We start from the raw sequence: 13,935 nt of genomic DNA, 5'->3' as shown, positions 1-13,935 counted from the left end.
GGAGATTTGCGCATCTGCGTTGATATGTGCCAAGCAAAGAAGGTGATTCAAAGAGAACACACAAGATGATGGACGGAATGTTGCACAATGGCAAAACATTCACCCCCAGTCACAGATCTGGGGTGAATCAATCGTTATTTTGCTCACCAAGCCACCCCAGTTCAGACATGGCCATATGCCAATCAGTCTTGACCCTGTGCCTCATGGGAACAGTCCAGCCTGAACTGCCAAGCAATGTCTTCCCTGGACCGGAATCAAGCGTCCTAGGACCGGTTTCTGGCTATCAGCCATCTTCAGCCAGGATAGCTTGACCCCAGTGGGTTAGTGAGCACGGGACCCGCGTCTAGGCATACCCTTCCCACGTAGGGTGAACAGCAAAACACAGAAGATGATGGACGGAATGTTGCACAATGGCAAAACATTCACCCCTAGTCACAGATCTGGGGTGAATCAATCGTTATTTTGCTCACCAAGCCACCCCAGTTCAGACATGGCCATATGCAAATCAGTCTTGACCCTGTGCCTCATGGGAACATTGCAGCCCGAACTGCCAAGCAATGTCTTCCCTGGACCCGAATCAAGCATCCTTGGACCGGTTTCTGGCTATCAGCCATCTTCAGCCAGGATAGCTTGACTCCAGTGGCTTAGTGAGCACGGGACCCACATCTGGGCATACCCTTCCCACATAGGGTGAACAGCAAAACACAGAAGATGATGGATGGAATGTTGCACAATGGCAAAACATTCACCCCCAGTTACAGATCTGGGTTTAATCCATTGATTATGTGGTCTCATGGGCAGAGCTGCGGACTTTGGTGTTGGAAACCAAGGTTTGAGCCTCATTCCCATCCTGTGATTTAGGTAATTGAAAGAGAACGACATCCAAGTATGCATATTGCTGAAATGATTAAACCCATAAATAGACCTAAAGTATTTTCCTGCCTTGATTTGGACCAACGGTATCACCAACTCACACTGGAAGGAAATTGCAGGTACATTATTACCTTTTCAACTCATGTTGCTTTGTTTAGATATCCAAGGATAGGTTTCGGAGTGTCTTCAGCTGCAGAACTCTTTCAGGATGTCAATTGTCGCATAAAACAGCCAGTCACAAATGCTTTCAATTACAGTGATGATATACTAGTTTTTGGGACCTCACGAAGGGAACATGATAAAGCTCTTACACATCTGTGTTGTATACCTCCTGATGCAGGTCTCACTTTAAAAACAGCAAAGTGTGAGTTTCATAACAGCAAACTCAGGTCCTTTGCTAATATCTTTTCTGATGGGAGAATGACTCTGGTCGCAAATAAATTACAAGCCTTGTCATCCACTTCTCCTCCACAAAATTAAACTATGCTGCAATCCTTCCTTTGTATGGGTAGTTTCTTTTCAAGGTCTATATGTTACTTTGCCGTTGTAAATGCCCCATTGAGAGAAGTAACTAAACAAAATATTACATCTCAATGGCAACATAAATGTGAACAAGGCTTCAAGAAAATCAAGCATGCAATTGAGAACGCTACTGAAATGGCATACTTTGAATCAAAATTGCAGACTGAGTTGGTTATTAATGCAAGCCCAGTGGGATTTGGGGTCATCCTTGCCCAGTACAATGGACATCCTAATGCCCCAAGACACATTGTGACCTATGGTAGCAGAAGTTTGTCATTGATGGAATGTGCGGGGGCATGGCCAAGATGGCGGCTGCAGTGGATGATTCCTAAAGAGTTCCGTGGTGGGCCCGCCAAACATCCTGCATTCCTCTTGCCATCAGGTCCCAAGGTACCCCTATCCTGAACCATACGCATCCCGCGACCGCCCTGGTTTGAGCAGACACTGGGGCAAACATCTGTGGTGACCTCCGGAGGTGGGCGCCGATGACGGGGCCTGTGGCCCTGGCTGCCCGAGGCAGAGATTGTGGCGGATTGTTGCTGCAGAGCTCCACTGTCGATTGGAGGGCTTCGCTGTGGCCTGAGGTGATGCCAAAAAGGAATTAAGCGGCCTGCAATGGCCAACCAGCTGAGGCTGTGGAGCTGGGCCAGCGCACAAGCGGACTATACATCGCGGACTGTGATGGGCTGGCACTGTCGGCAGTGGGCCTGTGGCTGCCTGTGTAGGCCCGGTGGCTGGCCGCGGCGGTGTCTGGAGGTGGATCGGAGGCTGAAACGGCCAAGACAGTGCCTGGGGGAGCCTAGGAGGCATTACTCAGCCCCATGGGAATAGCTGCACCGACAGCAGGGCCCAGCCTGTGGAGCCCGGGAAGAGGGCCTTGCCGTGCCACCAGGGCTAACAAATGTCCTGGCCCAGAGAGCAGGGGCCCAGAGGTGAGGAGGCAGCCTGACCGGCCAAGAGCAGCCCAGAGGGGGAAGGAGGGCCCTGTTACTACATCCCCCTGAGGACTTCCGCTAGCACGCCCTGAAAAATACTGACAGAGGCAAGCCTTGAGCTCGTGGCCCCCACGAGTGGCGTCTTGAGCCCTGGGTACAGCAAACCGGGAAAAAAGTCATCGGGGGGCCAGCCACATCAGTGACTTCACAAGAGTGGAGCATGGAGGAGGCAGGGGCCCACCCTCACTTCTCCTGCTGTGTTACACCACCAGGGGTGCCAAATAGGTAAGAGCGGAGTGCAGTGTGGCCAAGTTGCACCTGAGTAGCACCCTACCCTGGGTGGTGCACAGAGACTCCGGGCCTTGTCCTCGCTCGTTGACTCCCCCCGGGACCCATCTGGGACTATGAACTTCAGGGGCTGAACACACAGGGCTGGCCAGATACCCTGCAGTTGGAGAAGCCTGGGACAGTCCCGGGGAGGGGGAGATCGGAGAGGGGCCTTCATCGACTGGATCTGGGCCCACATATCAGTAACACAGGACTTCTAGCATGGGAAAACACAGGACCCAAAGACAGGTCCAAAAACTCAAATGGACCAGTTCACTGCCCAGGGCACGGTGGCATGCTCGGAGCCAGCTGGTCCAGGCCAAGATCAATGCAGTTTCACTGGATGTGGGCCTGCTGCGGATCGACCTACGGCAGATGCAGAGAGTTCCCTAGCTATGGATCAAAAGGTGTCAATGCTGGAGAGGTAGGTCTCCTCCCTGAGGGCTGCCTCAACAGAATTGGCTGCAAAAACCACCACACTGGAGCACCAGGGTGAGGACATGGAGGGGTGCTCCCACAGATGTAACGTCCGCTTTGTGGGCTTCCCGGAGGGGGTGAAGGACCCTGAGTCCGAACGGTTCCTGGAGAAATTAGATTGGATTAGGACGACTTTCCCCACGGTGTCTCTCTCCTCCTGCTTTGTGATAGAACGGGCACACCAGGCGCTGGGACCCCCCCAGTGGGGGCTGTGCCTCACACTATCATTGCTAAGATCCTCAATTATAGAGACCGCAATCACATCCTTCGGGAGATCCCGGTGCAGCGGCGATCCAGCCTTTGAGAACAACACCATCTATATTTTTCCTGATTACACACAAATGGTCTAGCAACTAAAAATGTCTTTTGGCAGTGAGAAACAGAATCCTAGGGCAATGAACTTAAAATAAATGTTGCTATACTCCACCAAACTCAGAGTAATCCACGAGGACAAAGCCCATTACTTCACCACTCCTGAAGCAGCCTGGGACTGGTTGAAGGTGAGAGGGGAGGAATGGACACCAGCCCCCGGGGGCTCTAGCAGACTACCCACGTAGACCTGCTCGCTGCGCAAGGCATGGAAGCATGTCCGCCAATAGAAGCAGTCCTCCCGGTCCACCCAAAGCGAAGTGGTGCAACAAATGGCTCCCTGGAGATCGTAGGCAACAGCAAGGACTGCGAAGGAGGCCAGGGGATTTGTGTAAGCCAGGCACTCCTGCACTCCTGCTGCCAGAGCGCGAAGAGGCCAGAGCGATGATGGAGGTCGTGACAGCAGCTGTCTCCGAGGTCAGCACCGGGGACATAGTGGCGAATACCCTTCAGACCTCAATACTTGAGCAGGCCAAGTGTATTTGATATCACTGGAATCTTGAGTGCGGCCACACAGTGCCCAGAGGAGGTCATCCAACGCTTCTCAACGGTCCACTAGACCCTCACCAAGAATGCTTCCTGTGGACTTGAACTCTCTTATTGCACCCTGGCTGATTGGTTATATGGCAGCCAGGGTGCAATAAGACAGTTTAAGTCCACAGGAAGCGTTCTTGGCGAGTGTCTAGTGGACCGTTGAAAAGCGTTGGATCAGCTCACAGTCCCGTGGGATTACCACAGTCCGACGACCTCCTCTGGGCACTGTGTGGCCGCACTCAAGATTCCAGTGATATCAAAAACACTTGCCCTGCTCAAGTATTGCATTGTGGAAGAATGCACTCCCCCCTTATTTATTGATCCTTCTCCATTCTTTTTCTCCTCCTCGCTACTTTGAGGTGCTGTATGGACATTGGGTTTCTTTCTTACCCCTTCTCTTTTGTTGTAAACCATTTTAGGACAATATTGTAAATTTCCCAATTCATGCCCTTATATAGGTATAAATCACCATATCCTTATATAGGCATAGAAATCATAACCATATTTAGGCATAGCTCATGCAGTCCAAATACGGCAAGGCTACTTCTACTAGTTCCGAAAATCTACAAAGATTTCTTGGAAAACTCGGTTTCAGCAGTTAGGGACTTTCCCTTGCTCGAGAACTGACTTGTCCAAGAACTCATGGAGTTTTCAAAGAACCAAGAGTCTTTAATGATGTTATTATGTCCACCTTTACTTCAAATTCGGCAACTTCAAGGTATAAATATGCTCACACTTGCCTTAGTAAACACACAGTGGTTTGGAGCAGTTCGACTATCTACTTGCCCGACGCATCCTGCTACAGCAAGTGCCGAAGGAAGAAGACCCTCCAGCAGACGCACTGAGAGAGACGCTGTCTTTTCTCCTGCCAAGAAATCCAGCTCCAGTGTTTCCAAGCTACCCTTGCCGGTTGTTGGGAAATCGAGTCCGGAGACTGACCTTCTCAATTCTAAACTAAGGTACGGCTGATTAGACCCTAAGAGAAATCTTGGACAGAATCTTGGCAAAAGAATACTACATTTATGCTACACCTCACTTATTTCTTCCCTCGTACTAAGCTTAGGTTAGGTACACCGGGTAGGCGTATTTTAGAAGCACCAGTTGAGTACTTTTAGCCTCTGTTATTTATGTATGTATTTATCTATGGTTTAGGAACCATACAATGCTCTTACAGTATTATTTTATTCTACTCTTTATACTGTATGCATTATATTTTACAACCAGTTTTACGATTGTAGCAGTTCATTTCTTATGCTTGAGAAAGAAGACTGTTCAATAAAACCTTTTTATTGAAAATTCCCGTCTTTCTATTTCTCTGCACATTTGGTGAAACGAAGCATGCACAGTTGACTGAGTGAAATATATATCTATTGTTTCCACGACTCTTATGATCAGCTTTATCTTGGGGAAACAAAGTTGTCATGTGTATGCGGTTGACAGAAACTAATCCCTTCTTGTGAATTTCGAGAACGTTTCTTGTGACCTCTGAACTAGCTGGCACTCACGATTAAGTCTAGTATATTCGATAGAGACCTAGTTGACATAAGCCCTACGTCAAATCCATAGGATATATTATTCAAATGCGCAGAGCCTATTTGGAATATAGGAACTACACTGCACTTTACTCTGGTTAATCGAGTATTGCAGTACGAGCGCTGGTGAATCTGAATAACTGAGTGAGTGTAGCACCAGCTGGGGCATAGGAGTTCTGGCTACTCACCACGGTAGGCAGACGGGATCCCCCTGCAGCCCGCACAAGATTAGGTATAGCATGAATGTGGTATGCTTGATTGTGAAAGGGTGTGGTTAGTTTAATTTTGGTATAGTGCACATTTGGTAGGTTGAATGTCAGATAAGTTTATTTCTGATCCTTAAGTGGGTGTTGCGATGCTAGGATCGGATTGGGAAGGAACAGTTGGTTTATTATGTGTTTTCCCAGTGGGTGGGGGAATAGTTCAGTTATCTGTTTTTTGATGACGAGAGCTCTGGTGGAGAAGCCGTGACAGTCCCAATGTAACCACGTAACCTAGAGATGGTAGATTTTAATATCGTTACTATGAATGTATGGGGGCTTGGTACATTTGTTAAAAGGTATTGGACGCAAAATATCTCCGTAGGCAGCGGATCCACATAGCCATGCTGCAGGAGACACACTCCTAACTGATAATGAGGCCCAAAAACTACACAGGAAGTGGAGGGGTCAGATGTTCTATGCTACATACTCCAACTACCCACGCGGGGTAGCAATTTAGATAGCCCCACAAACTCCATTTTGGGTGCTGAGCTATACCGCAGACATACAGGGGAGATACATACTGGTGCAAGGTGTGATAGACAGCGCAGAGGTTTGCCTCCTGAATATCTATGCCCCCAACACAGACGGCGGCGCTTTTTATCTGGGCCTTGAAGAATTAATAATGGCGCATGCAGGCATATCACTTTTGTGGGCTGGCGAGAATAACTGTGTGTTAGAGGGGTCAATCAATAGACTCCCCCGAAACTGCACACATGGGGAAGGCGGAGACTTGGGTGTGTGGACTGGTGGAGGACAGTACACCCAATGAAGTGTGAATACACATGCTTTGCCCAGACCCACATGGTCTATAGTCGCCTTGATCGCTTTTGCTCTCTGGAGAAGCTGCCGAACATGCCCAAAGCATACTTATACATTGGAGATTCCTATCGGATCACATCCCAGTAATTCTACAATGGGGTGTGGGGAGAGATAGGCCTGCGGTCCCGCTTTGGAAACTACAGACAAGGGCTCTGAAGGATGAGATATTCTGTACAGAGCTCAATAGTTCAATTGATAACTTCTTCAACAGTAACTGGCTTCCTACAGGTGCCAGGGGCATGGAGTAGGACGCATTAAAAGTGGGGTTGCGGGGGGAGTGCTTATTAAAGGTGCACGGAATGAGACAATGGCTTGAGGTGGACCTTGTTGGCTGCCGAGAATGACAGGAACACTTTACAGAGTGTGAACCCTAGCACAATTATTCTGGATGAGGATCGGCTGAGCGCTCACCATCGAGTGGGAGAAATATGGGATAGGCTGGACTGCCTGGTTAGGCAAGAATACTGACAGCTCTTGCAAAAAGACAGTAATAAACCTAGCAATCTGTTAGCCTGGCTTCTCAAGAGATAGAGTGTCCACACCCTACCATACTCAATTAGTCAGCTGGATGGGTCCCTCACACAACCACAATCTATCATTAATATGCGGCTGTGAGCAAATCTAGCAGCCATATATAGTAGGGGCCTGGCGACCGGAGAGGTGGCCATAGCACAGTTCCTTGATGGAATACCCCTGCTGCGACTCACCGATGAGTAGGGCGAGACGCCCTGGGCGGAGATCAGCTTTGAAGGACTCCATGGGGTGGTGCAAGACATGGCAGGTGGTAAAGCCCCTAGGCCTGATGGCCACCCAGTAGAATATTACAGGGCATTCGTGGACCAGCTGCTCCTGAGGCTGCTGGAGTACCTGCGAGAGGCTAGGCAGACAGGTATACTCCTGAATATCATGAGAGAAGCTCAAATAGTAATGCTACTCAAACCGGGTAGAGACCCTACTTCGCCGAGCTCCTATTGCCCCCTCTCCATGCTGGGAGTAGACACCAAAGCCCTAGCCAAGGTTCTGGCATCAAGGCTGAACAGAGAGGTGACCCAACTGGTGCATGAGGACCAATGCGATTCATGCCGGTCCGGGGCACGCACATTAATCTGCGTAGACTGGCGCATGTACTGCATTCTGTTGCTGGCTTGGAGACATCAGCCACGGTGAGGTCATTGGACATAGAAAAAGCCTTTGACACCTTTCAATGGGACTACTTATGGCAAGTACTACTTAGTACTACTTAGAATGGAACTGTGCCCGGATTTTGTGGCATGGGTGCTCCTCATGTACCAGTGTCCTACAGCTAGAGTGCGCACTAGTGGGTTGGTGTCTGCCTTAATCGCCATTAAATGTGTCAAAAGGCAGGGCTGCCCCCTGTCTCCGCTCTTATTTGCTCTTGCAATGGTGCCACTTTCAATCTGTCTCTGGAGAGACAAGGAGTACTGGGTCCTGGTGGGAGAGCGGCAAATGCATGTCGTATCCCTTCATGTGAATGATGCTTTGATATACATGCGGCATTCTGCGGAGCCCACCTCGGACCTACCGGCTGTGTTGGACGACTTTTGAAAGGTGTCCGGGCTAATAATTAACCCCAAAAATTTGTTGCGTTTCCACTGACGTGGCGGGATGTGGCTGAACTCTCACTACTAGCGCTCATGTGGAAGAGCGATCGATTACACTACTTAGGGATACAGAGACCCCACTCGCCCGAAGCCCAATATGCCCTAAATATGGGGAAAACTCTTGAAGGCCTGAAAGAATCAATATTTTTCTAGAACCGGTTACCGTAGTCAGTCATGGGACAGGTGGCGCTGGCAAAGATGGTCTTCCCCCGTTGTCCATATGCACTGCAAAATTCATTTTGCCGTATTCCAAATGACACATTCACCACTCTGAACAGCCTCCTGGTGTTGCTGGACTGAGCGGGCAAATGCAGCAGAGTCAAACTTGATATCCTATGTAAGAAGGTGGCTATCTGACTATATGGTTACCCCAACTTTCTGCCTTGTGTTTTGCTGGTTTCAGACTTAGTTGGCCTGGGATCCCGCTATTCAGGGCCCCAGGCTCTCTGCTCTCCTTATAAAATGGACTCCATGTACTTTAGGTACATACCAGATTGGGTATTGGGTCACCTTTGTGAGCCCCTGTATAGTGTACCATAGGTACCCAGGGCATAGGTGCATCCAAGGCCTACCAGGGGCCGCAGCATGTATTATGCCACCCCTGGATGGCCATCTAAACTGACACCACATACTGATCACTCAGCTTGGGTAAGATGGTGTAATCACCCTTTACTTGTATATCTATATCTACCTTATATATAGACACATAGTAAACTATAAGTCACTCCTATGGCAGGCCTTAACAATCCTGGAGGCAGAGTGCTTGGTTTTAAGTTAGAGGGTGCCCTAGCATGAGCTGAGCCCCTCTGCAGCTTTCGGAACCATCTCCTTATAGCTGTTCTATGATATCACCATACCATATACTCTTAAGTGCATTATAATCCTCGCGATTAATGCTAACTTTGGTTTGGCTTTATCAAAACATGTTGTGTAAGGTGTCAAACACTTTGGAATATTACCCCCCCCACCAGGTCTGGTGGTGGGGGTAGCATTCCACCCTTCTAGAGGGAAAAGACATGTATGTTACTGCTTAACCCGGTTAAAGTTAAACAGAGCCTCAGCATCACAAAATGGATGCTGCTGCCACAGACACGAGTCTGACCTGCTGCTGGGAGAAACTCCAGCAAGGGAGGCCAGGACAATAGGTTTTCTGTCGAGGGAGGTGCTAGCACCTCCCTAGACAGCCTGTAGTGTGTTGGGGCAGGGTGGGTTGAATGGAAAGACGCTTTTACAGACACTGCCTGGGGCACACAAGGTGCTCCATGCATAGCCCGGTTCAAACCAGTTGCTGGGGCACTCCAGCCCTGCTCTGGCATTAAACTGGACAAAGGGAAAGGGGTGTCCTTGTGGTCAAGGAGTGACCACCCTGTGCAAACAGGCAACACCAGTAACGTGCCGGTCTGCTTTGTCGATGCTCCCGCCGGAACCCAAAGACTCAGCGACACAGGACCTGGACGCTCTGACTTCCCTGACTCCGACCCACATCCACAGCAAAGCTGAGACCCGTGGCAGACACGAGAGACGTGGTACCAGACACCCTGGACATCCTGCATTTTGCTAACTGCATGGACTCCTGAGGTAACTTGCTGTTGTGCATTGGGGTACGAGAAGCCCCAGACCCGAGCGCCATTTGCACTGAAGCTCAGCCCTCCACACTCCACGAGTGCTACGTGGGGCCCGCTCTTGCATTTCAGCTCAATGCATCTTCCCAGTTGCTAGCCCGCTGGCTAGTGAGCCCCCTGAAGACAAACCTTCAAAACCAAACTGCTTTCCTGGTTGCTCCAGGCTTGCTCCAGCTTTCCTGCAAAGGTGAAGCTCCTCAGACCCTGCTGGTCTGCTCCGAAGCCAATCTTCACTTCCTACGTGGATTGCGTTTGCCAAGGCTTGTTGGGTCCGGTCCAGATACCGACATCGCAGTCAACTACAGCTCGAATCCAGCTCCTGGTCATCGTCGACACCTCCTGGTCCTCGTGGCTGCAGAGACAAGCTTCACCTCTTCACCTGAGATCATCACGACATTGCCTGGCTCCTTCCTGGTTCCTTCCTTGTCACTGGCTAGTGACCCAGACTCTGAACCCTCTGCTTTCAGGTTCTTCAAACCTTCGATCCACCCTTGAATCCACCCAGACACTCTTCCACTGGCCGCCTGCAGCACTTCTTTTGCAGATCTCCATTGAAAGCATCGACGAAACCCGACACGAAAAGACACCTATGCACCCAGCTTCCCTGGGTGAGGTAACTCGAGTACTCCAGTGCTCCCGTGGATATTGACTTTCCAAGTGTCCTAGTCTAAAGGGGTTTTGTCGTAGTCCATCCGGAAGTGCCCTTAAACAGTAACTTTGTAACTTCTTCGTTCTCCATTATAAGTCAATGGAAACTCGCGACTGTGTTTAGACACTGCATGCGTCTCCCGTGGGTCTCCTACTTCCTAACCTTTGGTTGTCTAGTGTAGCCCCAGCGATTCGCTAGACCCTAGGCCTATTCACTATTTCTGAAGTGTTTCTTATACCACTTACTTAGTATATGGTTTGTGAGGCCCCTAGGGCATAACTGTATTTGTGCAACTTATCGTATGCTAATTGAGTAACTTGTGATGTATCTCGATCTCTGACCTCATAAAGAGTGCAGTGGGGTTGTGTTAGAAATAAATACATATATATTTGAAATATACCTTGTACGGTGTCCTTTCATTTGGTATTCAAGGGATTATAATTGATAAAACAGCTTGCTTCACATGCTCTCTGAAGTTTTAGCCTAAGACTGCTGGTCCATGCTACCATTAGGATAGCTTGTCTATAAGTTTGACTTTACAACCACCATCAATAAGGGTCGTTTAGACTGGTGCAAGGTGCCCACTAGAATAGTGGACATCATATGCCACACTAATTTCTCACATCCTAAAGTTGGACATGGATCATGGCTGCCTAGGGCTCCCGGAATAATGCCTCTTTACATAACAGGTTTTCTTCAGTATGCGGCGCAATGGTGCGTGGACGGTTCGAACACAGAAAAAAGGCTGCTCGCTGGCTGGTGCCCTGAAGCGGACCTCCCTAGATACCTGATGATGGGAGCTACAACCCCTTCGGACTGCCCATTTGTGATTAAACAGGTCACCTGGGTATGGGAGCGAGCAGTAAACCCTTGTGATGCGGAGGGCCCCTTATGCACGCACTCTCCCTCTGGACTGGCTCCCGGGTATACACCAAATACAATCAGTCATGGATGTGGCCTGTAGGTGTGAGGGCGGCTGCACCTCGGCGGGGATTTATACCTTAATGATTCCTTCCTGTCCTTTGAGGTTGCAAATGTACATTACAGGGTCCTGGAAGGCCACTTCCTCTAGTATGCAAAGATAACCTGCACGTTCTGTGAAATCTGGACCACATTTCTGAACAAGCCAGCGAATTCGAGGACGCTGTGCACAATCCTAGACCCAGACTTCTTTTGAGGATTAATATCCCAGCTATACAAAGGCCCTTAAAACAGATCGTAGAACGGACTTAACTGCGACTCGGGACAGGTGGGAGGAAGACATACCTGTGTCATTAACGGAGGGGTAAGGGAAGAGCGCATTTTCACAGGTCCAAGACATCTCGAGCAATGTCCGATTCAAGCTCACGCAGTTCAACTACCTCCTCCGCACCTACCTTACTCCCCTGCGCTTATCTAAGTTTGACCCATTACACTCAACTATGTGCCTGAGATGCAGCGCCACCCCTACACATTTCGCTCATGTGACCTGGGAATGTCCCATGATCCGCTCCTACTGGAGCACATGCTGGACACTTTGAGGAGGGTAAAGAAGTTCCCAAATGAGCCTCTTCAGTCAAACACTGTCTGCTGGGGGTGCTGCTGATCACCAACCCCACACTCCACAAGCGGTATAAATTCACTATGCTCCGTCTGGTGTTGGCGAAACGCTGCTTAGCTATCCACTGGAAGTCCCCCCCTCTCCGTGGTCTGCTGTTGACTCTTTGTGTTGGACCGCATCTTAGTGCGGAGACGCACTGTTCTAGTGTATTCAGGCGCTTAATAAATATTTTTATTATTATTATTATTATTAGTGGCATGCCCTCTCCCAGAAAAATGGAGATGGGACCTCTGCAAATGCAGGGTAGTGGAAGAGCACCGGCTACACACGGTCCACATCGATGAGGTCACAGACAGAGATCTAGAGACCTGGGGCATTATGTTGGATAGCATGCAGGGGATAGGACACTCTGGAGGGAGTAACACTGATCGGCCTACGGATGAGACACCCACACAGCTTAGCTCCGCGGCAGGCTACACCCCCTCTTCCATAGTTACACAATGACTACAACACCAGGTCCCCCCTCACCGAGGCAATACTACTGGGCCCACAACATGCACTTAGGTGTCGACCGCCGGCTGACTTACATTCCGATGCCTCTGAGACCTTGCTGATGAACTATGCCTTGTCTAGTAGTCCACCCCCCACTTATGCCCCTTCACATCATTCTCCCCCCACCCGAATGCACCCTAGTTGGGGACAGGGACAGGGAGTGAGGGGCGCTGCACCAAAAGAAAACCTCTCTCGAAAATCATACATAGAGACATAGGCACAATATGTTTACCGCCAGATGCAGTCAATAGCAACAATAAGTTTAGATGTTTTGTTTGTTAAAAAATAAGTAAAATAAAAAGTAGTAATATGACAGGAGGATAGCAAATTACAGATGGATTACCCCTGGGTAGCACAGAAGTGGCTATGGGCTGGGTAATATAGGGAGAAGCCTGCCCCGCTGGGTATGTCTGCAATGTTGCACCTGAAATGAGTATTTATTAGAACAATCGTCCTTGAGTCACTAGTGTATGAAAAAGAATAACATATAGACCATAGTAGGTGCTATAGAAGTTCTCTGTTCAGCCGGACAGGAAATTTAATAATGTATTAATTGGAGTATGTATATACAAAATACAAAACAGCACGGAAATGGTAAAGGACACAATCCTGCATCCAAAGCGAGGGAGGAAAAGATTTACATGGAGGAAAAAACATTAACATACAAAATTACAACAGGCAACAAGAGAGCAGTGGTTGCTTGATATAGTCATCAAATCAGGCAAGCTAACCAACAACAGTAACCACCACTTAATTCAATGTAAGCAGGAGTGGTACTGATAAATGTCGACGGCGTTTCGATCCCACGCTCATAGGATAAGGGGATCATCATCAGGACTAAGAAAATTGCAGTGCCTGATATATTAAAGCGATGCCTCTCTGGGCAGGGCGAAAAGATGGGCACTGCCAGTCATAAGATGCTGTAATCTTGAAGGGGGTTCCAGTTCAAGTGTTAGCACCGCGGTACAGAGGGTGGCCAGAAGGATCCGTGAATAGGGCTGGTCCTGGACAGTTAGCCTTACAGGTGGGGGTTTGGCGTTGGGGAGTTGTAACGGTCTGTGTCGATTACAATCGAGGAGTTCAGTGGCTCGGAGGGCCTATCCAGCATTTGGACGAGACGCGAGACAAGACTGCTCGATTGTAATCGGCACAGACCGTTACAACTCCCCAATGCCAAACCCCCACCTGAACATAAAATATTTTAACCATACAATATATTCAATTTGATGCATTACTACTTCTTTACATAAGCCACTTCAAATTTCCGAGTACACCACCTTAGTGATGTTTTAATTAAAG

The sequence above is a fragment of the Lissotriton helveticus genome, chromosome 2_1 (genome assembly GCF_964261635.1).
Source record: "Lissotriton helveticus chromosome 2_1, aLisHel1.1, whole genome shotgun sequence".
NCBI classification, from domain to species: domain Eukaryota; kingdom Metazoa; phylum Chordata; class Amphibia; order Caudata; family Salamandridae; genus Lissotriton; species Lissotriton helveticus.
This window is presented reverse-complemented; position numbering follows the sequence as displayed.